Source organism: Solanum lycopersicum, chromosome 12 (genome assembly GCF_036512215.1).
Source record: "Solanum lycopersicum chromosome 12, SLM_r2.1".
NCBI classification, from domain to species: Eukaryota; Viridiplantae; Streptophyta; class Magnoliopsida; order Solanales; family Solanaceae; genus Solanum; species Solanum lycopersicum.
Window position 1 is genome coordinate 14,077,219 of NC_090811.1, and position 18,709 is coordinate 14,095,927.

General features: G+C 30.7%; 1 long non-coding RNA gene across 2 annotated transcripts; it reads right to left on the bottom strand.

Annotated features, from left to right (window-relative positions):
* Positions 1 to 7,194: 7,194 nt before the first annotated feature.
* Positions 7,195 to 17,418, bottom strand: LOC112940461 (uncharacterized). 2 transcript variants are annotated; one of them, XR_011213449.1, is made up of 5 exons: positions 17,197 to 17,418; positions 15,947 to 16,125; positions 15,440 to 15,508; positions 9,204 to 9,272; positions 7,195 to 7,535 (listed from the first exon to the last, which is right to left on the bottom strand). It is a non-coding gene; the product is annotated as an uncharacterized lncRNA (long non-coding RNA). The 2 variants fall into 2 exon arrangements; XR_011213448.1 differs by lacking the exons at positions 7,195 to 7,535; positions 9,204 to 9,272 and having other exon boundaries at positions 15,283 to 15,508; positions 17,197 to 17,411.
* Between the last annotated feature and the right edge of the window lie 1,291 nt (positions 17,419 to 18,709).

An 18,709-nucleotide genomic window follows, 5' to 3' on the forward strand; every position in this document is an offset into this window, starting at 1 on the left:
TCCAGCAGTTACAGCCCCGAAACCTATGTATCTTTTCGTGGATTTCGTCTTGAGGTATGTGGGATTTCACTAGTAGGTTCCTTTCACCCATTGGGTCCCTAGTTTTCAGTCAGATTCTTGATTCTATTGTCATAATTAAACCTAGGGCTTCTAGAACTTCAAGAGAACTTCATTAATTTATTAGTTTTATGTTCCAAATTAGATTATCATGTAATTGTTCAGTTTATTGCATGAATTTTAGAACCCTAGCTTTGTATTTCTTTAGTTCGTGAATATACAAGCTAGGTCATATATTTCAGAACTTTCAAATAGACATGCCTCATTTGTAAATGCATAATTACCAGATTAATTATTGCATTCTCAGTTTTCATGTTAATTTTCAAGCGATCCAGTATTTACAGAAACTCAGACATAATCATTTAATATACAGAATTCACTATGAGTAGTATAATACCAAGTTGGACTAGGGTTTATTATACCTAACTAGTCCCAGAACTACTAGCCAAGTACGTTGTAAGTCCCCTCTATGGGTAATTAGTTTAGTGATCACGCCAGCATACCTTTATACCTTTGGCAGGATATATTGGATCCTCTCGATGGGGCGTATACATCGAACTCCATATTTAGATCATGTGGTTTTATTATCGGTTATTAGTAGCTCCCACAGATCAGTCATACTCTCTGCATTAACCATTTATCAGTATATTTAGTATTCATTTTCTGCATGTTATAAATTGGTCATTGCATCAAGTTAGCTCAGAATTCAATTTATCATGTCAGACTATTATACTTGTTGTTATGCTTGTTCAATTATGTTTTATTTAAGTTTTAATCTATCCTACATTCTCAGTAACTTTCCAGTACTGTCGCATACGTGCGCTACATCTTCTCATGATGTAGGTTCAGGTTCTCAGCATCCAGATCACGCATAGATTGATTTCCCGATCTCTAATTCAGCAGATTCGGTGATGAGTACTCATTTTCCGAGGACAAGATTCATAAGTTTCTTTTAAATATTTAGTCTTTTAGTTTCAGTGTTTGCTAAATTTAGTTGGGGCTTGTCCCAGTATTTCTAGTCCAGTTTAAAGGCTTATTTCAAACATAGTTAGATTTAGCTTAGTATTGAGTTAATATTTCCTTTGTATTAAACTCTTTGTTTTTAAATATCTCAGTTATAGAATATGGGTATTCCTCGTCTTTTACGATTAAATTATGATTTAGCTTCCACATCAGTTTATTATCTTTAGTATGCAAATAATTATGCCAGCAAGGTTAGCTTGGGATCACTTGTGGTTCAAAGTTCCATGTCCGCGTCTCGGGGGTAGCTCGGGGCGTGACAGGGATAGGGAGATTGCTTCTAAAAACCTAGACTAACTGAGGTATAATTTTATTCCTACCCACTGTTGCTATGAGTAGGAGCGGCTAAGTCCCTACGCTAGCCTTGGGTAGACATCGTTGAAATATTGATTGTGGTCGGTGTGATACGTTCAGAGTTTGATAGTTGTTTTTATTCTTCCACTTATGCTAGTTTTATTCCTAAAAGTGGTGTAACCATATAATTCCCGATGTAGATGTCGGGAAGCCCATACTTTTCCATTGGATTAGCTTAGTCTGTGTGTGTCGTAGAGACGGACCCGGAGGGTGTTCCCGTCTCCAAGCCTAGAGGAATAGGATCAAAGAAGATTTGTGAAAACAACAATTAGTACACAGAATTTATTATTCCGATAGTAATCATTAAAGTAGAAATTTAAGTCCAAGGATAGTGTTCTTCTCCCGGCATGATCCTCAATCAACATAAAATTACATCACCACTAGACACCGCGACTTTATTAATAATTATGATATTATAATTTCTGAGTCTACTATTGCTATTAATAAAAATACTGAGACTATTAAATTGCTAGCAGTTAACGATATTAATATTTATATGAAAACAAATATAAATTTCTTCATATATTATTTGTCCAAGTGATAGTCGACCTATTATATAGATAAAGTTTTGATGTACTCATATGTCTTCTTCTCTTAAGAGACAATAGGTTATAAAATTTTGATGATGCTTTATTAGCAATAAATAGCACAAAGCAACCTTGTGAATGACCAGGTATACTTTAATTGTATCCTTATTATTCAATAAATATTAATAATCAAAACATAATTGATACATTAAATATTTAAACTAGAAATATGAATAGTAAGGAAATTAATGGGAAAATAGCCATAATATATCAAATGTATTATAAATTAATGAAAATTACCTCCGCTCCTAAGGCTAAAATGGTAACTAATGAAGGATTTATCATACTTATGGATGCATATCTTAACAACACCTATGTCCCAAGGATAAAAAATTGAGATGACGTTTTAATTAAAGATTATTGACATTTTGACTGCGTAAAAGAGCAAGAAATTTAAAAGGAAAAAACTAAAATTTGACCAACTAAACCAACCTTAAGACCGAGAACTATTTCAAAAATGTAACATAGGAATTTTAAACCCATAAAATCCACAAGTCCCACTACTAGAAAATTTCAAGAAATAAAGTATTATTTATGCATGATTAGATTAGATAAACCTTTTGAAATAGATGTTAAATATCTAAATAAATTTTAGACTAGTTCAGAGAATTCTATTAAAACCAATTGTATACACAAAGATATTCTCTATTAGAAAGATTAACCTTTAGAAATAAATGGTTTAGTGATATGAAAAGAGAAAAATGTAATGCAGAGTTTTTTAAGTGGTTTGAATGCACAGGAGTATAGACGATCAAATAAAGTCGTTAAATGCTGGTTACTATATGGTACACTACTAATAATGACGTAGTTGAGTCTAAAATTTCACCTTTAGAAGAAATTAGTCTACTCGTAGATAATAGAATTATTATTGCCTCACCATTTAAAACAGATATAGTCAATATTAAAGGAGATCCCAATAAATATATATAAAAAGAATTCTGCAACAAAATAATTATACAAATCAATTATATTATATAATCTCTAAGAGAAAAAAATTGAAGCCGATACTAACTGAATTTTTAAGGATGAACCAAGTCCTTTTTAGAGTGAGAAAAATAAAAAACTAGAAACTCGTACAATATTTTAACTACTAGTATTTTCTAACGAAAAATTCCCTAGGCTTAAAGAAAAGTTTGAAATCACATATGATCTCATAGAAACAAATAAAAAAAACTAAAAACTACATAAATTAATACCTTGTACAAAAATGATGATAAATATATCAATAAAGTAAGTTCTTATTATTCTTCTAAAAAACTTATTATAACAAACACTCTTTATTCGAGATATGTAATACGAAGAAAAAGAGTTTCTATCTCATACATTGCACTAGAAAAGAGAAAAAGAGGAATGGAATATTGACGGACTAGCGGAACATCAAATTTATGATAAATTACATGAAATGGGAATGATCATTACGAATATAAAATGAAAAATTTATCAAATAAACAATCTTCTAGTTTAATTACAGTTGGATTTATCGGAACATTAAAAATTGGTGGGATAATTATCTAATAAAATATAATAGCCAAAGTATATTAAATGCTACAAGTCTTAACCCAATTATTATGGATGAATCTTCAGGGAAAACCATAGAGAATCAAGTCCTTGAAGATGCCACCGCCACCTTAATTTATAACATAACTAAATATTTTATTGGACAATCTCAACATTTCCAAGATAGAAGTCTAGAGATACTATCTAATATATCTTGCCCAAAGTTTAAAAATTTTAGATTACATAAAGATGGTTTTATAAACAAAGTTATGATTAGGAAAGGGTGCAATCACGATTATAGGAAAGAAAAATTTATTAGTGGTCTATCCAAGCTATTTGCTGAAAAGGTTAGAATAAAACTAAATGATCGGTTTGAAGGAAAGGTTCCTTAAAATCAATTAACCTATGATGACCTCATAAGTGTTATAAATATTACTAGATTAGAATTATTTACAAATATATATCTTAAGAAGCAACTAAAAAGGGATAGTAAAATATCACAAAATGAACACACAAACTTTTGTCAAGACTTTGATTATATTAAACTATCTCCCCCATTAAAAGAGGCTTCTAAAAATTTAACCATAAGAATAAACAATCAACTAAACCCCGTCATACAAAAGGAGATTTAAAAAATATAACTAGAACCCTGGTAAAAATAGATGTAAACAAAACAACACTAAAAGATGTTGGGCCTGTGGAAAAAAAGGACATGGAGCCAAAGACTGCCCAACCACTAATAAAAAGAAATACAAAATTAATATGCTGAAAGAAGAAGTTATAAATAAATTATATTTCACTCTAGAAGATAACAACTCCTCCTCTCATAAAAATCTTAGCAGGGACGATCCGCTACATATAGACTACAGTTTTGAAGATAGTAAGTCACCAGACGCTTGTGAATGTGGTAGTGCAACTTGCACCTGCAAAAATCATGCTTTAAATGTCATCATTAGTAGTAATAATGAAACATTCTTTGATATGATATATCATATTGAAGATCCTAATTTTTGGAAAAAATACTTTATTGCCTTCAGAAATTTATTCCTTGGTAAACAATATGATAGTAAAATTATTAAACCCTTAGATATGACAATTGTTCTGAATAAATTTAAAAAATCAATTAAATCCGAAATAACCGTTCAAAATAATAAGGTAGAATTATTACAAATATAAATGAAATAAAAAAAATTAAACAGAAACTCCACACCTTAGAAGTTGATGCAATTACAAATAAATAACCACCTAATTAGGAACCGAAAAATTATAAATCCGAACATGAAGAAACATAAAAAGAAGTAGAGTCTCTTGAAGAATATATATCTATAAAAACATAAATACCATTACAATCATTATACCTTAAATCATTCATACCAGGGTGCTAGGTAAAAATCTTATGTTCACCTACTTAATCTATATATCAAAGGTGAGGATAATTTCCTAAAAGATAAAAATACCTTAAAAGAAATCTATTTTCACACCAAGAAAATCATACAACAAAAATTATTAAACCTTCTCCTCCTCCTCGATTTTGCTTAGCCTTCTTTATAGCATTAGGAGTTACTCAACTTCAAAATAATTTGAAAATAATGACTGCAACGCAACTCAATATATTTTTCATAAAAAATATACATTTTTTAGATGGAAAATATTACTCCCTCTGTCTAATTTTATGTGACACTTTTTCCAAGAGCCAAACATTTTGACTTTGACCGAACATCTACTTATCCAATCCTCAAATTCTTTAAATAAATTTATATATTTGTAAATCATGTAAATAGAACTATAAGACAGAATAATTGATAATTCAAAATGTTAAAATGATCTATGAAAAACTTACACTCTGTTTGGATCATTTTTACTCATTGTTTCATAATGTACTGTATTGTACTGTTTGGTAGATAAAATGATTGGTTGGACTGTATTGTTTGCTGGTGTTTAATAACATTTACATGATTTGGTTTGATTGTATTGTACTATATTGTAATTTAAAAATTTACCAAAAGGTTCTTAACTATTTTAAATACTAAATTTATCAGTAATTATTAATAAAATAACAAAACTATCCATCAATCATGCATATCCTTTTATGTCATATGAAAATAACATAAAATTATATCATCAATCATTACTATCACGTTTGTATCTACATTGATTTAATTAGAACTATTTAAAATTAAAAATATTATATTCAATTCTAAAAATCATCACATACCACATTAATTATGAAATGTTGAAAAATGAGTCGAAGATGAAAAATATTGCTTTGTGAAAATGAAATAATTAATCTATTTATTCGTCCACCAATTGTAACTCTAAATCATTAACAATAAATTTTAATTCGTTCACAAATTGTTAAATCAACTATCCATATAACCTTACAACAATGTAGATGTATAATATGTATATCACTTTATTTTATAACTTAGATTATACTGATAATGATATCGATATTATATGCTATAAATCTTCATAACAAAACAAATCATTCAAATTCTCAATACCTTAAAATGCATAGTAAAATAATTGTCAAAACTAAAATATTCATATGTTTATAAAATCAAAAATACTTAAAATCCAATATATAAATCTAAACTTAATTGTGTGCTATCATAATAGTCAATAAAGAGACTTGCGTTTTTCCTGTGGACATCCCATCAATGTGCGACACATATTTGCATCTTGACAAATACATATATAAGCTTTTGAGTTCATATGAGATTCCAAATTCATCTCTTTTATCATTTGCCACATCTCGCTTTCAGAAATAGGTGGCATAGTTTATAGTCGATTAATGGTATAAGCCAGATTATCCATACCACCCCTTATCATATCAGCTATGTCTTCAAAATGATTATGTTTAGATTTTCAATTTCTTTGATGAGTTTGTACCTTTGAAGAGACGTCTTATTTAGGTGCATCATTAATAAGTTGACTTGCTCATCCTGTTTCTCTCCTTCATATTCCAATGATGCATCATTCATAGAAATCATTTCGTCAACCTCTTCAATAGTAAAAGAACTAGTATTTGATCTTTTCAAATTTATATTAGTAACTCTATTTAACATATCTGGTCCTGTCTCAGCATGCTTTCCACTAGCTCTATCCTTTCCATATAGCATCATTAGTTTATCATAATTTCTGATACAGTTGGTCCTCAAATCAGCAGCTTCGGGATTAGCATACATATGAAAAGTACAACACATTGTTGAAGAAAATAAGATGAACATTAAAATATAAAAATAAGAGAAAAATTAACAAACATGAATATACCTGAATTAATTGATCCCATGCTTCGGGCTCAGCATTCAAGATATTTGTAATTCGATCCCATGCAAATCCGCTCATTTCCATTTGAAATGTATCATAATATTTGATAAATTGTTTTTTAATGTTTCTCATCTGATTGTGAATTCTCACCTTATTAAGAATTTTATTTTGAAATTTTGATCGTAACTCCCTAAATATGTTATTCAGTGCGTGTGTAGTGAAAGATCCACCAACCCTATTGCCAAGTTCTTGCTCCTGACAAAATGCATCAATTAGTGCATCCTCCATAGTATGTGACCAAATACAAAGAGAATTATCAGATACTTTTGTATCAGTTGAAGTAAACGACTTTAATTTTTTCGCCATCTTGATAACTAAAAAATTAAAATAAATATTCATAAGAATTAAATTTAAATAAATCATCAACAACATTGAAGAGTATTAATATAAAGTCAAATGCACAACACATTATCTTTATAAGTAAAATATTAGTTCACAAAATCACTTCAAATAACATCAAATAAATAAAAGTGATACAAAAATTTATTTGTATGTTTCTCCTCGAAAATAAGTCTTGATATTTATTCCACATGGCAGCTTATATGCTATCTCGAATTTACTATCCTCTTCTAAGTTCTTCATTGCTCTCTCTAGGATTTGTAACATCTTCATGTACATCATTATTATTCATAAGTTCCGCATCAACTTGAGCAAGTAAATCATCATTTGGATTTCTTCTCTTAAATAGTTCTGCAAAATACAACAGGTAAATATGATAAGCTTTTGAGTTTCAATACCATATGATGACTCTGTTGAGCTAGAAAATATAGGAAATCTCTTTTTTAAAACTACAAATGCACGTGCAATAGAGTTACGCAAAGAAGCGTGTCGCAAATTAAATAATTCACGAGAATTTCGAGGTGGATTTATTGAATACTCTTTCAAGTGATATCGTTCTTCCCTATAAGGCATAATAAGTACACTATTCAACATGAGTCAATCATCAACAAGGTAGAATTTTTGTAAACATAATTAAATAATGATTTAATTATTGTTCATTACATGTAGCTAAAACATATGTGAATTTTAAATCAAATGTGCGTGGAGCTAGCATATATTGTGTTGGATAATCTTTTCTCCCACGATATTTTGGTGCTTCACTTTGTGAAACTTTAACACTTATGTGTGTTCCTTCAATTGCACCAATACAATCTTTATATATTAATCATCGATTAAAACACAAACAATTTTTGCATAAGCTAAATAATTAATTATGTTCACCTTAAAATGTGGGTAGAATGTTTGCTTGCTAGCGATTTCAAAAGTAACTTGAGGGCCATCAGATTGTTGAATAAATTTTTCATATAATTCCAACAAAGCTCGTAGGAAAACATAAAAATGACGGCAGATTGACTCTCCAGATCGTCAAAAGATGAAAGACAACTTAGGATTTGTGATATTATATGCTATCAAGTAAAGTGTTTTTGTAACTTTCTCCTCAATTGTCGCTCGAAGTGTTGGTCTAAGACCTCCTTCTCTAATTAGCATCTCACACAGACCAGTAAATGCTGAAGGGGTCATTCTTAAAATACTACGACAAAGTTCAATTGAAAATAGATGACTTAGTAATTCATTTCTAACTTCCTCTGTCTCTCAATCCTTATATCGTGTGTGATCATACGCTGATCTTTTTCGATTTTACATGCATAAGTCTGAAACAATATTACTACTAAGAGTGCAGCATATGAAGCTAAACAGCTTAGTTGTCCCAATGTTTGACTGCTATCTCGATTATTATAATCAACCATCTATAATAAAAATAAGGAGAATATATCAACCAATTAAATTATATATACAAAAATTATTTTACCTAAAAATTACACGATATATAAATTATGGATTAACCCATTAAAGTATTCATGGACCTTGCTTTTATTTGCCAACCTTGTTAATCTAAATGTTAGATTTTTCATAGCCAATCTTCTACCCTTATTTCACATTAGTATTACTATTATTAGGGGTGTTCACAGAGCGGTTTGAATTGGTTATCGCTCAAAATCATAAACATAGAATCAAAAAGATTAATATTCTTATGTTGGACATTTTCGCTTTCATAAGTAAATTATAAATAAAATTTGATGAGATATATAAGTGTCACGACCCAAAAATGGACATGATGGAACTCGTCTTATCCCACCAAGACAAGCCAGCCTAAAACTGAACCATTACAATAAATTGCGGAAATAAAATATAAGTAACTTAACAAAAACCCCAAAACCTTATAGTCATGTGTACAAGCCTCTAAAGTATTACAATTGATTCAAAAGAAAAAAACTCTAGTTTCAAATGAACTTCTTCCTAGAATAGAACAAGATCATAATTATGGAGAAGAAAGTCTGCTGAGATGGAAAAAACTACCTCACAAATCTCCAAGAAGCCTCGGAAAAGAAGATAATGACAAGTACAATAAAAATCCAGGCTCATAACCTATAAAAAATTATAGAAGCAAGGGGTGAGTACCAAACCACACGGTACTAAGCAAGTAAACCTCTAAACACAAGCTAAGGGGATGAAATATGAGTACTTCTACCACCCTCAATCGAACCTCCAAACCTACAACCTGTAGTAAAATCAACCCAACCTAACAGCTCACAGTTTACATAGCACGTAGCTCAACAGCAACACTTAGACAGATTACATATCATCAACAACAACACTTTAAAAAATTACATATCCTCAACAACAATACTTCACTAAATTATATATCCGCAATAACAAGCTCAATATTGATCAATCACAAGTTTCGCAAAAAGGCAATCAGAAGATCAGCAAAACACGATATCAAGTTCACTAATGATAAGTATGTGCAATGCAATGGAATGTAGTTTAAAGTATAATGATGCATGTCTGACCTAGTGATACAAACCCGCTGTCTCTCAGTCCGGGACCCATGGGGGACATATCTGTCCATGCATCTGTCGCGGCGCACGACATGACCCTCGATAATAGTAACCATTGCGGCGCGGGATAAGTCCCTCGTAATACAGTATCCATCGCGGCGTGCGATACGTCCCTCGAAATGGTACATCCTCTTAAGTTTTCATTCTTTCTCAATGCACATAACACTTGTCACAACCAATGCCTCAGAATAATGCAGATGACAAATTCACACAAATAATGAGGAGATAATCATTTTCATAACAACGCACAATTCACAACCACACAAACATGAAGTCACATCAACAATGATTCAACAAGCCTTCAACCCTTTCTCAACACATTACACATCAACAATTAATTACATTTCCTTTTGTTATCGATTTTTTTCATCATTACAATAAATCAACGTGGACAAGTTAACCCATAACCAATCCCATTACTCTCAAACATATACCACAAGAAAATACACGCATTTCATACACTTAACCAGAGTTTAGAAATGCACTTGCCTCAATCAGTCAAGAATTCACTCCGAAACTAGAGCCATCCTTGTTTTCTGAATTCGAAACTCAAAGCAATCTATTCACATTAATAATCACAATAAGATTTTGAACTAACCACACTCATATTACTATAGGTATAGCTTAGACCCAAAACTTAACCGAATTTATAATCAAACTCCCAATTTTTATGCCAATTAACATTTCAATTATCATATTTTCTATGTTTCAAGCCTAGGTTAAATTTCCATTTCTCTAAATAATACCATCCTAACAATTTTCATATAACAAAATAGACTTAATAATTAATTAACTATCTCATTATATCAAAACATAGAATTATCATGTTATAGTAAAAATAATTACGAAATGAGACAAACCCAAGTAGTGACAGAAAGCTAGTTGATCGGAATTTTTCGTTACCACTCATCCATGCCACATGATAATTGGCTAAATAAATAATACATTACATTATACCACTAAAAACTATATTATATTATTTAAATAACTCACCTTTTAACACTTATCCCCAATTCAATTCCCTTTTGCTTTCTGATCAACGCCCAACAATACGAATGACAACTCTTTTGCCTCTTTTCTTAAACATTCAAACAACAACACACAAACAAATTACACTAATTAGATCGAATAACACTTACTTGATTTCATCGAGGTTTTCCATTTTGTTTTTCATCAGCCGCAAGAATTCTTCTTCTCGTTATTCTTTTATCTCTTATATTTTTTTTTCTAAATTAATTAGGTATTGGAAGTGACAAATTCTATTATGTTATTTTTATTTATATGGGCCAAATAGTATAGGGTCTTAAAATAAATTATGGACTTAGCCAATAAGCCATCAATCAAAAATTAATAATTATTTAAAATTAACCATTAACTAAATAATTAAAATCAAAAAATAGCTCAAATATTTTCAAAAATAATTTTTCTAGGTCATTACATTATACACCACTAAAAACCATGTTCGTCCCCAACATAAGGAGAAGAAGAATGAATAACCACATTATCAAAAGTTCTAAGTCATGGCCTACTAATAGTTGTTCATCTCTCAAAGTGAATTCCATCTTAATACCATTCAATCAAGATCAACTACTAAGAATTGAATTTTTCGATTCAAACATTGGCATATCCACTAATAAAGAGTGATTATTAAGCCACATAGTAACCCATGAACTCAACCTAAAGTGAAACCGATTAGACCATATCGCATCCATCGTGATATGTCTTTTCTCGCATAACAAAGATAGCATTCTGAATAGAGACCGGCTATAATCAAAAGTGAATTTTAACCAACCATCACAGATCTTATCAAGATTTTCTTTTAACAACACAATCTTTCCTCAAATTTAAGTTATAAAATTTTAATGTTTAGACGTCGGTACCTATCAAGGGAGAATCAAACATATATAATCCAAAGAAAAACAAGATCTAGTAACACTCAACAAGTGGTACACTCTAGGATGCAAAACCTTTAAGAACACAATCAAATAGCTATAACTATTCATGGAAGCTCTTCTATACGTTCTTATAAGCGAGGTCGTACATTTATATATATAGTGGTATATGTATACTTTTCCAGACAACATCAAATATTCCATAACCAAACTCACCAAAATCTACCTAAGCATTCTACACATCAAAAGGACATCACAATATTGGTATATCCGATCCACAACTAGGATTTCACCTACTGAACTAAAAGCACGTGTGACATAGGTAGTAAATTATACTCTAAATCATGTCTAGAACGAAGTAGGTGGTAACATAATAACGTATGGAAGTTAATTCGAATAACACAAGATACTCCTTCCATAATGCCCAAATCAAATATTTTAATTCATCTATCTCCCTCTCCTTAATTTTTGATCACCCATAATTTACCAGTGTAGTCCCCATTATAATTGTACAAATACTCAATTCATAAAACCTCAAATATTTCTCACAGTACTCCACTAATAACAATATTCTTAATAATAACAGAATATCATCGTCCCAACAGTCATTTACTTTACTGTCAAATCTTCACTAGATCTAACGTCTTCTTTGTAGACACATTATCGCTTAAAGAATTACAAAACTATGACACTTTCTCTTTCTAAATAAGCATGTTATGACAAATATGGGTCACACTCAAGACTGATAACACTAATTTCCTATCTGGAAAAATACTTTTCCATCGAGATAACAATATTGAATCACACACAATGTCAATTTTACGTACTTTTCGAATATCAAATTTCCACTAATGTTCAAAACATAATGAAATTCATAGTCACTCCATTAATTTGAATACCTACACTTATGAAATTCATGGTCACTCCAAAAATACGATTACCATAAGCTCATAACCTCTACTCAATATCAAATGCCTATATAACATATCATAACAATCAGTATCGTCCATCAACAAAGTAGTTTTGCTCCTCTTGAATCCTCATTAATTATGTAAAATGTAGGTCCACAACTTTGAAAATTATAAGTTATCTATGATAATTTGAACCATTAGCTCGAGATGACCACATATATAAAATATTTCACACATAGTTTCTTGTCACCCAATCAAAACACAATGTTTAGGAAAGTTGAAGATAAGTTCCTATTAAGTCCGTGCCAAACTAATTCAGGTCTCACAATCATATCTAAACTAATAAGCAAAAATTCAATAAATCTTTCAACTACAAATCAGGGGTTTATATGAGAGGTTTTAATCCTTCACTTTTCTTATATTCTTCCCATGACGCACAATTCTTAATATCTTGAACTCTCTAATACATCAAACTCTTATTCATTTGGTTTACCCGCTTACCATTCTTATCATTTGACCAACAATCCATGATATATTTTTTTTAACTTATATTCTAAACCAAAACATTATGTGAAATCCCCCTTAGGTATAACAATCAAAAGTAACCAACTTTACTACTCAATTTTATGTCCTTCCAAATGCTTTAAACTTAATATAATCGATCCTGTCATACTTTACGAATTCATATATTGAAAAAAAAAACACTACCAGAGACCTAAGCTCACCATGAAAAACTTTAATTTGAATTCATCTATGTAACACAATTCCTTTATCTAATAACATTAGTTCATACATTGATGATTTTTATGAATCGACATATGTTAGCTTATCATTGGTCGTCTCTCCATAGACCTGATCATATCTTTTGCTATAAAATTCAACTGCACTCATTTCAAAGCTCAAAACCACCAAATAAAAACTTATAAAGAACTGGAATTGAACATTCATAATCTTTTCTCATGTTTTATCCATTAGTTTTTAACCAATCTGATGATCATGTGACATTATATATTACCATAATCATAGAAAAAAATGGGTGAAGTTAGGTATCTCTAAATCCAATTTTTAACTCCTTTGAAAAAATTCTTACTCTCACCTCTTTCCGAATATATTATATTCCACTAATTTATTTTTTTTTTCATTATGCTTGTAGCTCCTTTAGATTCTATTCGAGCGGTGTTTTCAACACCTCCAACAATTTTCCTTGCAATCAAGCTACTCATCCAATAGTATCAAACTTCAGGCTTAAATACTCACAAGTCATCATTACAATATAATATTCGTTTAACCAACAAGCCTTATTACATATTTTCATCTCCATCAAAATCTATCACGAACTCTTATTACCATCATGCTCATCTAGGTGTTGTCATCATCACAAAGTACATCTTTTTATAAATATGACACCTTAAATCCAGTTTTACCAACCAATATCAAAAGGACTAACTCAATCTTATATGTTTTTCTTACAAAAATCTTCAACTATATTCACACAAGTTTACTCTTTAAGACTTTCTTTACCCATAAGTTTGTCCTTCTTGTATCTATACATTCCCTAGGACCTTAAGATGGAATCATCAATCCTTTGTTTAGAACCCTGGGAATATGCTTCTCAATTTAAACACATCAATACTGTACCAAAAATCCACCACTAAAGGCTTCCTTATAAATAATGCTTAACCAATTCATCCGTACTAACAAGCTAGATCTTTTTTTAAAAAAAATTAATTCAACACCAAATTTTATTATATGAGCTTGTAATAGAATAGATAATTCCTTAAGTAGTTATTATTTGAACTTAACAATGAACATATTCATTTTCATATGCCACTAGTACCGCATCGTAAAAATTCGTTACATCCACCACTAGAACACATCATACCTACCGAGAAGATCACATTGAAATTCAAAAAAATCGTAAAATATCACCAAATATATTATGTATCTAGCCCAAGCTATCTGTATCTTTTCGTATATCGGCTCAATAAAAAAAATAACACACTTCATAACCATTACCAAATAGGAATAGGTATACCATTATAGAAGTCGTATTATGACCTTTTTTTTAAATACTCAATCTACGAAAGATTTCAACTTCGATTGGCGCAATATCATTCGCTAGGGAATCCGTATATGTCATTAAAACTATACCAACTTAACTTTCCAAGCAACATTGTTCATTATCTAGCCAACCCTTTAATCATTTCACTTTCAATAATAGTCATATCATTCCACATATTGTATATAACACCTAAGTACTATTCATTTTACTAGGGTAACTAACCTTAATCAATCTCTTTAAATTTTTAAATATTCTAAATCTAACTATGCATCCTTTTCGTAAGTAATACTTCCCCCTTAACACAAGAGCAAACATTTAAACCATACACGACGTCAATTACTCATATTAGGAACCACACATGAGCCATCACTATAAGTGAGAGTACAGATTAAGACAGACGAATAACGCACGATAAGGATTCGAGAAGTGACGATTTTTCTAAAAAGTCACTATAGTCTCTCGAAGATAAGTACAGACGTCTCCGTACAGTTCTTTAAGACACTACTTAGACTCGGCTTGTACATACGCGAGACCTATGAACCAGGGGCTCTGATAGCATTTTGTCACGACCCAAAAATGGACGTGATGGCACTCTTCTTATGCCACCACGATAAGTCAGCCTAAAACTCAACCATTACAATAAAGTGCGGAAATAAAGAACAAGCAACTTAATAAAACCCTCAAAAACTGGTAGTCACGTGTACAAGCCTTTAAAGTATTACAATTGATTCAAAAGAAAAAAAAACTCAAGTCTCAAATGAACTTGTTTCTAGAATAGAACAAGATCATAATTATGGAGAAAAAAGTCTGCTTAGATGGAAACAGCTACCTCACAAATCTTCAAGAAGCCTCAGAAAAGAAGAGAATGACAAGTACAATAAAAATCCGAGCTCATAACCTACAAAAATTTGTAGAAGCAAGGGGTGAGTACCAAACCACACGGTACTAAGCAAGTAAACCTCTAAACACAAGTTAAGGGGTTGAAATATGAGTACTCCTACCACCCCCAACCGAACCTCCACAACTACAACCTGCAGTAAAATCAATCAACCTAATAGCTCAAAGTTTACATAGCACGTAGGTCAACAACAACACTTAGACAAATTACATATTATCAACAACAACACTTAAACAACTTACATATCCTCAACAACAATACTTCAACAAATTATATACCCGCAATAACAAGCTCAATATTAATCAATCACAAATTCCGCAGAAAGGCAATCAGAAGATTAGCAAAACACGATATCAAGTTCACTAATGATAAGTATGTGCAATGCAATGGAATGTAGTGTCAAGTATAATGATGCATGTCTGATCTAGATATACACACCTGCTGTCTCTCAGTCCGGGACCCATGGGTGATATATCTGTCCATGCATCTTTCGCGGCGCACGACACGGCCCTCGATAATAGTAATCATCGCGACGTGCGATACTTCCCTCGAAATACAGTATCCATCGCGGCGCGCGATACGTCCCTCGAAATGGTACATCCTCTTAAGTTCTCATTCTTTCTCAATGCACATGACACTTGTCAGAACCAATGCCTCAGTATAATGTAGATGACAAATTCACACAAATAATGAGGAGATAACCATTTTCATAGCATTGCACAGTTCACAACCACACAAACATGAAGTCACAACGACAATGATTCAACAAGCCTTCAACCCTTTCTCAACACATCACACATAAACAATTATTCACATTGCCTTTTGTTATCCCTTATTTTTCATCATTATAATTAATCAATGTGGACAAGTCAACCCATCACCAATCCCATTACTCCCAAACATATATCACAAGGAAATACACGCATTTCATACACTTAACAAGAGTTTAGACATTCACTTGCCTCAATCAGTCAAGAATTTACTCCGAAACTCGAGCCTTCCCAGTTTTCTGAATTCCAAACTCAAAGAAATCTATTCACATTAATAATCACAATAAGATTTTGAACTAACCACACTCATATTACCATAGGTATAGCTTAGACCCAAAACTTATCCGAATTTATAATCCAATTCCCAATTTTTATGCCAATTAACATTTCAGTTATCATATTTTCTATGTTTCAAGCCTAGTGTTAAATTTCAATTTCTCTAAATAATACCATCTTAACGATTTTCATATAATAAAATAGACTTAATAATTAATTAACTTTCTCATTATATCAAAACATAGAATTATCATATTATAGTAAAAATAATAACGAAAAGAGACAAACCCAAGTAGTGACAGAAAGCATGTTGATGGGAACTTTTCCTTACCCCTCATCCACACCACATGCTAATTGGCTAACTAAATCTTACATTACATTATACCACTAAAAACTATATTATATTATTTAAATAACGCACCTTTAACACTTATCCCCAATTAAATTCCCTTTTGCTTTCTCTTCAATGCTCAACAATACTAATTTAAATAAATCACCTTTAACACTTATCCCCAATTAAATTCCCTTTTACTTTCTGTTCAATGCTCAACGATACTAATGACAACTCTTTTGTCTTTTTTCTTAAACTTTCAAAGAACAACACACAAACAAATTACACTAATTAGATCGATTAACACTTACTTGATTTCTTCGAGGTTTTCCATTTTGTTTTTCATCAGCCGCAAGAATTCTTCTTCTCGTTCTTCTTTTATCTCTTATATTTTTCCTAAATTGATTAGGTATTGATGATGACAAATTATACTATGTTATTTTTATATATATGGGCCAAATAGTACAGGGTCTTAAAATAAATTATGGACTTAACCAATAAGGCATCAATTAAAAATTAATAATTATTTAATATTAACCATCAACTAAATAATTAAAATCAACATATAACTCAAATATTTTCGAAAATATTTTTTCTTGGTCATTGCAATAAGAGCTTTAAAATTGTTTATAAAAATAATATATTATACATGTATAAAGATGGTAGAGATGTAGGAGTACTGAAGGTTTTTCTTTTATCTTTTTGCTATGTTTTCAAGTTTTTTTAAAATTTTATAAAATTGGGTATATCTGACCCTAATGGAAGACAACTAGTGTATCGTTGCACATTGTTTTTATAACAGAAGTAGCCCAAAATAGGCTTACACTCATTTAGAAAAAAAATCAAAGACAAATTGCTCACTTTTTTATAATAGGATTAGTGATAAAATTTCTACTTCCAATGACACTACAACAAGATCCTCGATATCAAAGCTTAGATAAGACACTAAAATCTATAAACGTTTGTATTTATGATACATCTTATCACAAAGACAGAAACAGTACAATCTTATAGTACATATAAAATAGAGTAGGAATAATTCCTTATTTCAAATTAACATGTCTACTTGTTTATTTTTCTGACTAGGAATGCTTTGCTATATTATCCTTTAATTTGTGAATCAACCATTGCTTTAATTTTCAAAAAAGCTGACGAACCACGCTACTTTATAAATAGGTGTAAAACTACTTGTCTTTTTGTGAGCTTTATCGAATGTGAAAATAGATTCCCTATTATTATTCTAAAGAATTGTTCACTCACGACTTTTGCCCAACACAAATCAACGTAAATAAAATTATGAACAAAAATTAAGTACCTGTAACTTTTGTATTTGTATAATGTAAAAATCTGCAAAAAAAAAATATATATGTTGAAAGAGATAAAAGAATAGAAAAAAGGAAGACTGTGTGATTAAAAAGAAGAAGAATAAAGAGGAAGAAAATGATTAAAAAAAGAGAAGAAAAAAGAAGAAAGACGATCAAACCTAGTAGGAACACAACAGCGTAGTAGTTGTTCGGAAGGAGATTAGACTGAGATAAAATAATATAGGGTAGAGTAAAATAGTATTATGAAATATTAAGCAAGGATGTAATTGGAAAAAAGAAATCAAGTAACAATGGGAACACACCGAATTGGTTGTTTCTTATAATGGTGACTTTCATTGTTACGTAACAACGAAATTTTACAATACACTACAATACATTATAAGTAATAATCAAACAAACATCGTACGCATGGTAACAATGCAGTACAGTACAATGGGTAACAACGATCTAAACATAGTGTTAGGGTCAAAGATAGACTTGTTTGAATCTCGAAATGCAA